The 10,619-nt window shown below is 44.9% G+C and overlaps 1 long non-coding RNA gene across 1 annotated transcript; it reads right to left on the reverse strand.

The window, feature by feature from the left end:
• Positions 1–1,479: 1,479 nt before the first annotated feature.
• Positions 1,480–4,274, reverse strand: LOC140213010 (uncharacterized). Its single transcript, XR_011889941.1, has 2 exons — positions 3,954–4,274; positions 1,480–1,615 (listed from the first exon to the last, which is right to left on the reverse strand). It is a non-coding gene; the product is annotated as an uncharacterized lncRNA (long non-coding RNA).
• Between the last annotated feature and the right edge of the window lie 6,345 nt (positions 4,275–10,619).

A 10,619-nucleotide genomic window follows, 5' to 3' on the forward strand; every position in this document is an offset into this window, starting at 1 on the left:
GCCATAGGTAACGTGTACAAAGACACTCCAAGCTTGGTATTGTAGGCTGTGCCGTCTCGAGCGACATCTAGCGGAAACCTTGTAATGCTGTTTCCGCAGTTCTATAGAGTGCAGATGCATATCTAAGCGACAGCAACAGTGCGTAGCCTCAACGCATTGTTCCATTGTGACTTTCGTTACTTCCTAGCGGCCAACTTAGCGATGCAAATTAATGGAAGCAATGTGAATATAGCACGTCTATGTGCTATTTCCGCATTTTATACAGATACAGTGTGCGGCAGGTATCCTTCTTTAAGAAAAAGATTGTTCTAGTCAGCCTAAGTAATCATCGCGCAAAAAAACAAAACAGGTCTAATAAAAAAAATTGCAAAATTTTCATGCGCCTCTTCCTGCTTGTCAATTATGTTCAGAAGACTGAAACTCTCCGGTACCGTGCCAACAAGCCTCAATATTACGGTTTTTCTCTGCTTTCGTTCATTTCGAAGCTGTTTGCAATAGCGTCTCGCGCACCTTTACTGCCACAGCCAGAGCTGCAGATTAAATCCGTGGAAATGTAAAGTTGAATTGTTTATAGTGTTGCCGGCAAATTCAGTACAGAATGCTGACAAGGTATACGAGAGAATTTTGCAGGGCACGCAGATGGTGTGCGTAATGACTATCTCCATAAATGCCACAAAAACAACAGAAGGCAGGTGACATCTTCAAGGAGTGCAGGCAGCCTCATTTGAAGAGCAGCAACTGGCATTGTTGACTCTGTACGCGTCGAAGGACAGCTGCCAACAGCAGCTAGTTTTGTTCACTCTCATTCCCTTTTAGCCTCTCAGGCCACTAACAAGTTCCGGCCCGTTGTGGGTCATCTACGAAGGTATTGCCGACCAGATTTGTTGCATATTTCCTGAAAGCGCTTTTTTTCCTTTTACCTTTGATAAGGAAGGTGGTTTCGTTGTCTTGCCTTTGAGTGATATTAATTATAAGGCCATCGATTCATTTTTTAAACGTGATGACAGTGTTTCCTTTGCGACAGTGTTTCCTTTGCAAACGTGTGGCAAAAACCGAGTGGCACATACCCAGTTCATTTCCGCGCCAAAGAGTAGCCAAGTCATGCTGTCCGAGTGGGCTAACCACGTCGCGGCCACATGGCATCTATGCTAGCTCCTCCGCCAAGGTCTCAATAACTAATCTGCCTGTAATAAAGTTTCGCTCTCTCTCTCTCTCTCGCTCTCTGTGTAGGGTTCAAGTGCGCGCCAAAAGAGCGGTAAGTAACCATTCCCGCATCTATACAGTGTCCTACGTCATCGTGAAAGAGATTCGTCCAAGTGCGGCACATTGTACACATTATATTTTCGCTGTGTCGTCCTAATCTTTGTCGCACACAGCTGGCCGAATTTCTACAGCACTGCAACAACCTCGAAGAAGGTAGGGTGCGTTGGGAGCACCCAGAGGGGTAACTGTGTAATAATTTCAGAGACAGAGAAATCGTTGAAGTGCAAGCATTCTTTATTCTTCTATTTTTGAGCCAATGGCGCGCAGCGGCGGCCCACGCAACTAGCACACAGTTTTCTGCAATTACGCACAAATTTCCCGAGACGGTTGCGGACTTGATTTGTGTTCCTCCCTGGAATAAAAAAGAGATTTGTTGTGATTTCTTCTGAAATAGCCAGTTAAAGTAAGCCGGTCTAGAATGTCCGTCTAGAATGGCGGTGTGCCAACTGATATTGATGCACACTCGGTTAGAGTGTACTTTTTTCTAACGCACATGTTTATAGACAAAAGCACAAAATGTACCTAAATGGCTCGAACCCGCCGAAACCCTTCTACTGATAAAAAACTTTTGGGAAACTTGGAAGGGCTCAAGCTCACCTCCAGCTTGTTCTTTTTGTAGCACTTATGTTTGGATCACAGCAAAAACGAGTTTAAATAGGTAATAAGAAAAAAACACGTTCATGGTCTTTTGGTTAAACCATCGGGATTGTTTGCTGGAGGTCAGGGTATGAGACCAACCATCAAAAATTTTAATTAATAATTCATTTATTTTTTTTTCGTTTCTAGTGAAAATTTGTGACATCTAGCGTTAGAAGTCCTTAAACGACCAGGCTCTGAGAAGAGGTTGAGTGGGGGAAAGAGTCAAACAAATCTATTGCTTTTAATGGTTGGAAACACAGAGTCTACAACAATATAGGGAACACAGAGCCTACACGAACGATGGAAACACAGAGTTTATAAAAAGGATGGAAATATAAAAGAAAAAAAAAAGGATTACGAAACCATGGTCATTTCCCGACCCGAAGGGAATACAAACCAAACGCACATACCGGGTTTCATTTCTTTTTTCAACGAAATAAATTGTGAAATTAAACAAACTTTTCATTCGGGAGTTATATTTTGGATGGCACACATGATTGAGTCGTGTCAGTGAAATACCAACTTCCCTATTGAAAGGTCAAAATTGCGGCGCATGGAATAATTTTTTTCATTGCAGATATGGACAGTGCTTGCAAGAAACACCAAAACAGCCGTCGCCGTTTGGCATTCGCTGCAGTCTAATGCCACAGCATACCGAACTTATAAAGCACTGAGTATTAGTGGCACTGAGAAGACATCAGCTATTTGTTGTGAAATAATAAATGAGGACATGAATCGTGTCCATGCAATGTTGGCTTTTGGGCTATTTCTAAAGCACACAGGCACTTGCAGCGAATACCGGACGATATGCAAAGGATTCACTGTTTTTTGTTAGATTTCATGTATTCAGACTAGGTTGCACAAATCCTGGGCTCACACATATGTTGCCAGTCTTGGACAACATCCCTATATGGGCATTTGCTGCTGTGACACAAGTGGCATAGGTGCCCTGAATAGACTTAGATATGCGTCGAACTTTTCTGCGCATGATCCTCTTTTCAGCAATCTTCCCTCGACAAGCATCCTACGTTGCCATATACCTCGCGTGATCGCTACGCAGACGTCACACGCCCTCCATCCACATGACTTTGTCTTTCAATTTCATCATAACCTGCGAGCCGAGAAGCGCACATAAACGTATATAAAGTTTTAGATCAAGGTTATGATCTCTGCGGTACGGAGTGTAAACATTGCAGGCTATTACATGGCATCATATGAAAATACGAAACATAAAATTATGATGAAAGGATGAAAATAAACGCAGATCTCTCTATAGTTGCTGCCCGCGTATGAAGCCCTGCATTGGGAAACCACTGCACCGCTGTTCAGTGCCTGTCAGGGAAGCCAAGTTTTCTCCTTCGCTCGCCTCCATCCCCGTAATACGACAAAAAATAGCGTCTGAGTATTCTGCCAAGATTACTAGGCGCAGCTGCAGCAACCGAGAACGCGCTTGAGACCTTTGGCTTTGTGTCCCTCTGAATCTGCCACTTTACAAAATGATTAGAGGTATTGTTGCTTTCCTTTCTTTTTGTCCTGAGCGCACTATGACGTCGTAACGGGTACTTGCATTCCGCAACTAATGTCGTGACACAATACTTGAAGGCCTCACGCTCAGCCGCGCTTTTAATTTTACGCTCAAGCTAATCAGAAGGACGAGATTAAACTGCTAAATAGGAGTAACTATAAATGAACTTTCCACGAGTCTCCTGACAAAAAAAAAAAAATGACACTTTCTTTACACTGCGTAGGTGCGAGAACAATATTTCTTTTTTCTTTCCAGTCGGCACGTTTCTAGTGAAACACACGTTCTTATAGATCTTCCCGCCTTCTGATTATTAAGTTCACTATTTACATGGCACCAACACTACCGACTAATAACGCTTTCGCTGGGACTCGCCGTATTCTATCTATCGCTGTGGAACGCCGGGAAGCAGAGAGATTGCTATGCCCTTGCACGTATAATACAACAGTGTTCATTCAAGTAGTTTGAACACTTTCAACCGCTACTTGTCATAATATCAGAAAAAGAAAACGAGAACAAATACGCTCACCATGGCGTCCACTGTTTCCATGGGCGGACGACGTAGCTGGCGCGCTACTTGTCCTTAAGGCAGTGCCCTGTTGCGCTGCATGTGTGTCCATCCTATCATCGTGTAATCGATAGGCCAGTGCACATGAGGAAGCTCCCTTTTCCATTGTTTTCAAATGGCTGGTTAGTACAGCAACAATGATGACGATATTGAAGCAGGAGATGTTCATCATACCTAATACGCGCTAGAAAAGGCAGCGGTATTTTTGTTCCTACTCGTCAGAGCTCGGCCGAAAACATCTGATGGCAGGATTGTAGGAGCTACTTTTCTAGCTATTGTATTGCTTATTGTGGGGCTTTCAATAACAACCAAGGCTGCACATTTCTAAACTGTAGGAGTGACGTAGAATCTGAATATATTGTTTCGGAATGACATACGGCGTAACCAAGTAGTCCCTCTTGCGCTGACTTTTATTGAATAACAGCATAAAAAGCGCATGCGCGTTGCACGTTTTTATTCAATGTCGATGTATGTTGAATCGTGCATATATTTGTACTTAAAAACTAAAGCTTTAGTGTTATGTTATGAAATAAATTTGTTGGGTACAAAACTCAACCGTAACGAATCTCCAAAAATTTTAAGGTCCCTGACGGTATAATTAGCATTTCTGCCAACGAGTGCCGTTACCGTAGTGACAAGCCCCAATTGCCGAATCCTCCTGAAATCACTCGATTGAAGGTACATTGTAATCGGTTAGTAACATTTCAGTATCGTAACTTCGGCTACGTTCGAATCGAAGGAAAATGGTGGAATTTATTCGTAATGCATTCACAAGCGTGCACCACCAATTACCTCATCAAATAATTTAGTTTATATTTTGTGCTACTGCTAACGAGTAGTCAGGCATCAATTGTCACTGCAAATTAGATTCTCAAGGCTAATGTGAAAGAAAAGCAAGGCCACTCCGTAAAACAGGTGTGTAAAATTATATCTATTCTATAAAATAAACTAATGGGATGAGTTTGTTACAGATATTTTCCCAGTATAACACACGGAATCCTTCTCCATCTCTGGCGATGTTTTCTCTACTTCCTTTTTTAATAAAATAACTTTCATGCATAAATATTTTCACAAATAACGGTTAAATTTGTTAACTGTTGCTGTTATTTCCTGTTTGGCTGTTGCCTCGGCTCTCTCCCTTAATAGATCACTTAAATTTTCAGCATCTTGCAATTCTTGTCTGCCATTGCCAATTTTGCACGAAAAGTCCTGTAGAATTAGGGAACAAAAAACAGACGAGGCAATCGGTGAGATTCATATTGCTTACGGGTTCGACGGTTATTGCATGGTTGGGTTGAAATTTTGAAAATTTTCGGGAATGCAGTGAGGCGTAGACCGTTGAATAGATATCAGTGAGACCTGTCCTGCGGCAGCACATTGAGATATGGAAACAAACATCGAAATAATGAGAAAGGCGAAAACATTCCGCCATTTTTAGCTGGGAGCATATCAATCTGTTTCACGTCCTCTGTTCAGTGGCCTATCCTTTGACCCAATCAGTGGTGACTTCCACACTTCGGCCATAATACTGCTGGTGTAGCTCACTGTTGACCACCGAATAGCTGTCAAGCCTCAAGATTGATTTGACGGCGCTATAGGAATATGGGTGAGGAGGGGTGGCGTGGGCGGGGGGGGGGGAGAAGCCGCTTAAATTCGGGGGGCCATGTACCACTCCTGGGTACGTGCCTGGTAGGTGTACCAGCTTTGTGTTTATATATATATATATATATATATATATATATATATATATATATATATATATATATATATATATATATTGTCGTTTATATTATTTATTTATTATTTTGATTCTGAATGCTCTTGCACATGCTCACTCAAGTTATTAGCCTGGGTGTATATACATATTGTTCAAAAAATAGAAGCACCCAGGAAAACGACCAGGACCTTATTGACGTTTTGGCCGCGGTACGCTTTGATGAGACTGCTGCTGAATGCCGGGTCATATTTTTGTCATATCTATGTGTGATATGTTCACTGATGTGTGTGTGTGTGTGTGTGTGTGTGTGTGCGTGCGTGCGTGTGCGTGCGTGCGTGCGTGCGTGTGTGTGTGTGTGTGTGTGTGTGTGTGTGCGTACGTACGTGCGTGTTCGTGTGTGTGTGTGTGCGTACGTGCGTGTGTGTGTATGTGTGTGTGTGTGTGTGTGTGTGCGCGTGTGTGTGTGTGTGTGTGCGTACGTGTGCGTACGTGTGTGTGTGTGTGTGTGTGTGTGTGTGTGTGTGCGTACGTGTGTGTGTGTGTGTGCGTACGTGTGCGTACGTGTGTGTGTGTGTGTGCGAGCGTGTGTGTACGTGTGTGTGTGTGTGTGTGTGCGTACGTGTGTGTGTGTGTGTGTGTGTGCGTACGTGTGCGTACGTGTGTGTGTGTGTGTGTGTGTGTGTGCGCGCGTACGTGTGTGTGTGTGTGTGTGTGTGTTGGCTGAGATCCCATGGTAAAATTTGGTTCCCTCAATTGCCGCTCGGCAGGTACGTTAGCATACATGCATGTCCTCAAGCATCTTGCCTCCTTTTCGAATACACGAAGTATTGTTAGGCTAATAATAATCATTATTATTAATATTATTAGTTCACAAAATTGGCCAAAATTCCACGACCCAACAGCAAAGATGGAAGTGGTGAATAGGGTGCGAAGCCACGTTTTTCCATAATATATCAAGGCGCGCCAGGTGTTGCGTGAGAGGAGAGGGCATCGCCGTGACGTGACGTCACCCTCGCTCTCGCAAGCTGGTATTATCCGCGTGTTTCTCGTCCGGGTAAGCTCTCGCCCAGGTTCTAAGTTCGCCTCGCTAATCGCTATAAAGAAATCTTAATAAAAAAAAGCATACTAAACCACGAAGGAAAAACGTGAGCGGTAGGGAGTTTCGAACCTGCAACGTCACGCTCAGAAGCCGAGTGTGTCCCCCACTGGGACAAACTTGGACAAGCACCTGAGTGCGTTCGCTTGCCCGTGAGTAGTTAATAGACAGTTTTAGTTACACGTACGTAGAGGCTTCACGTATGCAAACGTGAAAAGTCTACGTACCTTACGTGCGCGCCAATGTAGTCAGTATGTGCAAGTATTGTCAGAAAGATGTTCTAAGGTAAAAAGAGATGACATTACAACAATTTGTAGGCTGATTTTTCTTTCGCAATAGGCACGATGCGCAAACACTCATAGGTGGCGTCTCTTTGCTACTTGCTTGTATCGCCGCGAAGTGTGTCAGCTAAAGTCAGCTACGTGGTAGCTAACTTTTGCAGCTGTCGGCCATCCACTTCACTAATGACTTGTGAATTCATTTTTTTTCTGCTGTGAATGGCACTCCATATAGCTACGTCAGACTGTTTGTGAGTTCTAACGCATGTTGACTTCAATACTCTCCAAGGTTAACTCGGAAGCGATCATGCGAAATACTTATAATCGATGTAAAATACTGAGCATGCGGATCTGTGTGGAAGCGCGTAAACCACGGAGATGAAAGTGCAACATCGTGTGGTAGGTTGACAAGTTAATGCTGATTCTTAGACTTTCATGTCAACTCGAAGTACACGAAAGCACTTCAAGAGTGATTTCCCAATGTTTGTCAACACAACAGCCTACCTAAAAATTACAATCAGTTTTCACTAAATCTTATGCTAAAAGAAACTCTTTAGCCAAAAGATAAATGCTTTTTCGCGACAATAAGCATAATGATCGGTTTCTCGATGTACAAGGCGATGCTGCTAACAAATCTAAGCAACATACACCTCACTAAAAGAACCGAGTTGACAATCGCGTATGTCTCAGTGCCATCTTTAGGTCAGAGACAAATATGTATTGTAATACGCGTATGGCTCTCTTTAAATTTGTATTGGCTAGTGTCTTGTTTAACAACCGAGGTGCTGCCTCAGCGTCAGAAAAAAAAAAAACTCCAGCTGCAACTAAACAAACACGCACAAAAAATGCGCCCTTAATTTGCGGCTCTAACAGTGCCGAAAGGCATGACCGCGATAAGGTGATACATGAACGTCAGATACTTAAAAGTGTTGCAGTGAAATCGCAGTGCAATACAGCGGCCGCAACAAACTGCATGGGCTTAAACAAAATGTTACAGTGACGTTTCACTTCGTGAATGCGGGTGCCGCACAAGCGTATGGGTGCTATAGCACACACGAAGCTATGGGCCCTCGGCGCGCCTAGACACATTGGCTGTCCTCATCGCAGATCACTTTAAAGACAAAGCTCGCGCGATACGCTGGAGCCGCGGTGCTTGCTTCTTTCTAGGCTTCAAACTGACCTTCGCCGGTTTCAAAGGTGGGCCACTTGCGACTGCGCATAAAAACTGGTCAATTACGCGCTTGGTCAAAACTACTTAGTTCTAACAAGGGGTCAATGCTGACCAAAGATGGAGGCGTCGCGCAGAATGTAGTAGCCGAAAAGCCACCACGTCTTGTCACAGCCGAGAGAAATGCCACAAGTCGTGGGAAATGCACGTTGCTCTAGATGGAGCCATCGGCGAATCCGGATCCAGGCGCCATCTCCCCGCGCCTGCAGCATTCCTCGCACGGATACTACCCAGGTCGTTGTCGGGAGACGCCAGCCCACAGGGAAGCCGCACCCATCATGTAGCTGAGTGAAGGCCTTCCGCGTCGCGGTCCTTCTAGCCCTCCAAGCTTGCACCTTCGCATCCTAAGCGCTCCGCACTGACTCTGCCGACGTGCCTCTTCCGCCTCCTGCCTCTCAGTTTTTTTTAAATGTGAGAGCATCATATGCCCCATTATTCGAAAATCTGTGGCCGTCGGCGGGACCGTAAGATGGTACCATAAATGGGCGACGGCGCGAAGAGAAAGAACACGTCAGAATATGCTCGGATTGACGTCGAGTTTCTCAGGGAGGTTCGTGTAAACAATCATTGTACACGTGACGGCGCAGCCAATGGGGAAGAGGTGGCAAGGGTGTATATCAAATTCAAATTCAAATTCAAAGTTTATTTGTCAATACAGCAATGTTGTACACGTCAAGGTGTACAACATGAGCGCGGTCATGGCGTTGCGAGGTCTACAAACGGTATAATACTTTCGAATTCCCATACGTAAGCAGTCTGAAGTGTCTCTGGTAACCTTTTTACTTCATCTTTTCTATCTTGCCTCCCGTCGGTAGATCTAAGCTAGTTAGGCGAAATGGTGCTTTGTTTTGTATTATGGCGACGGTGAGCGGAATCGCACCAACAACCCTACGCGGCACGTCGTCGCCATTGCTTTATTTGAGTCCTTCCAATATGCACGATCTCGTCATCTATTCTTCTCACCATCTTGCCGCTCTAACCGCAGAAAGGCCACACGTAACTATCAGTCGTATAATTGTTGCCAATCGTACCTCATTGCCATCGAACTACATGCCCGCAGCATGACCATCCTCACCTTTATGGTGCCCGCACAGACCTGAAATACGTCTCACCATCCCAGGAATCACGAAAAAGGCTAACATGCCGCCGTTTGCCCTGAAGCAGGCCACATTAGAACTTTTACATCAGGTGTTCAGTGGCCGCGTACACGTTTACATCGATGGCTCAGTCACATGTGCAAGTTCAGCTGCTGCTGTGGTGATGCCAACAAGATCCGTCAAAATACAGCTAAAAATGTCACATGTGTCATCAACGACACCTGCTGAACTGGCAGCCTTGCGTGCGGCTCTTCATTTCATTCAGGAGGAGCCACCCCATGCATAGTCAGTCTTCTGTGATTCCAAGGCAACCCTACAGAGTGTACTCGCAGTACTGCGCCATGGATCACATCAGAGAAGGTCACTCTGGTGGGCTTCTCTCAATCAGAGAAGCCCACCATCGACTAGTTGACGAAGGACACGATATAATGTAACAGTGGTTGCCCAGTCACTGTGGCATACATGACAATGATCGAGCAGACGCAGCTGCCCGATCTGCCCATGACGGCGTCAACTGCGTTGTCATTCCTCTTTCGAGACCGGACGCAGCGAAAATACTCGCTGTACTTGCACATGACCTGACATTAGCTCAGTAGAATTCATCCGATTTCACAAGTGCACGACTTCATACCCTGGACCCTAATTTACAACTCCGTATTCCGCCCGAGCTTCCACGACGCGACTGCACCCTTCTAGTTCGTCTATGACTTGGAGTAGCATTTTCAAATGCGTACTCCTCTCTCATCGGAATGTCCAACAGCCAACTTTGTGACTTCTGCGGATGCAATGAAACAATCGCGCATCTTCTTTGTCAGTGCTCTCTTTTCAACCCGCAGAGCGCAGTCCTCTCAGCCACCCTTGACAAACTGGACAAGCGCCCAATGACAGAAAAGATACTTGGAAACTGGCCTACGCAAACATCAGCGCGATCGGCTATGAAGGCTCTGCTGCGGTATTTAAAAGACACTGGACTTTCCGACAGATTGTGACTTCACTGTGTGACGCAAGATTGTACGGTGACACTGCATAACACCAGGAACGCCTTTGCGGGCTGCGTGACAGTGCCCACAGAAACAGTTCGGTGTACGTGCATGTGTGTGTTTCCTTTTTTTTATTTCTATTTTTTAAATCCTTCTTTCTCTCACCTATCGCATCCCCTTGCCCCTCCCCCAGTACAAGGTAGCCAACCGGAGATAATCTCTGGTTAACCT

This window comes from Dermacentor andersoni, chromosome 8 (assembly GCF_023375885.2).
Source record: "Dermacentor andersoni chromosome 8, qqDerAnde1_hic_scaffold, whole genome shotgun sequence".
Classification (NCBI taxonomy): domain Eukaryota; kingdom Metazoa; phylum Arthropoda; class Arachnida; order Ixodida; family Ixodidae; genus Dermacentor; species Dermacentor andersoni.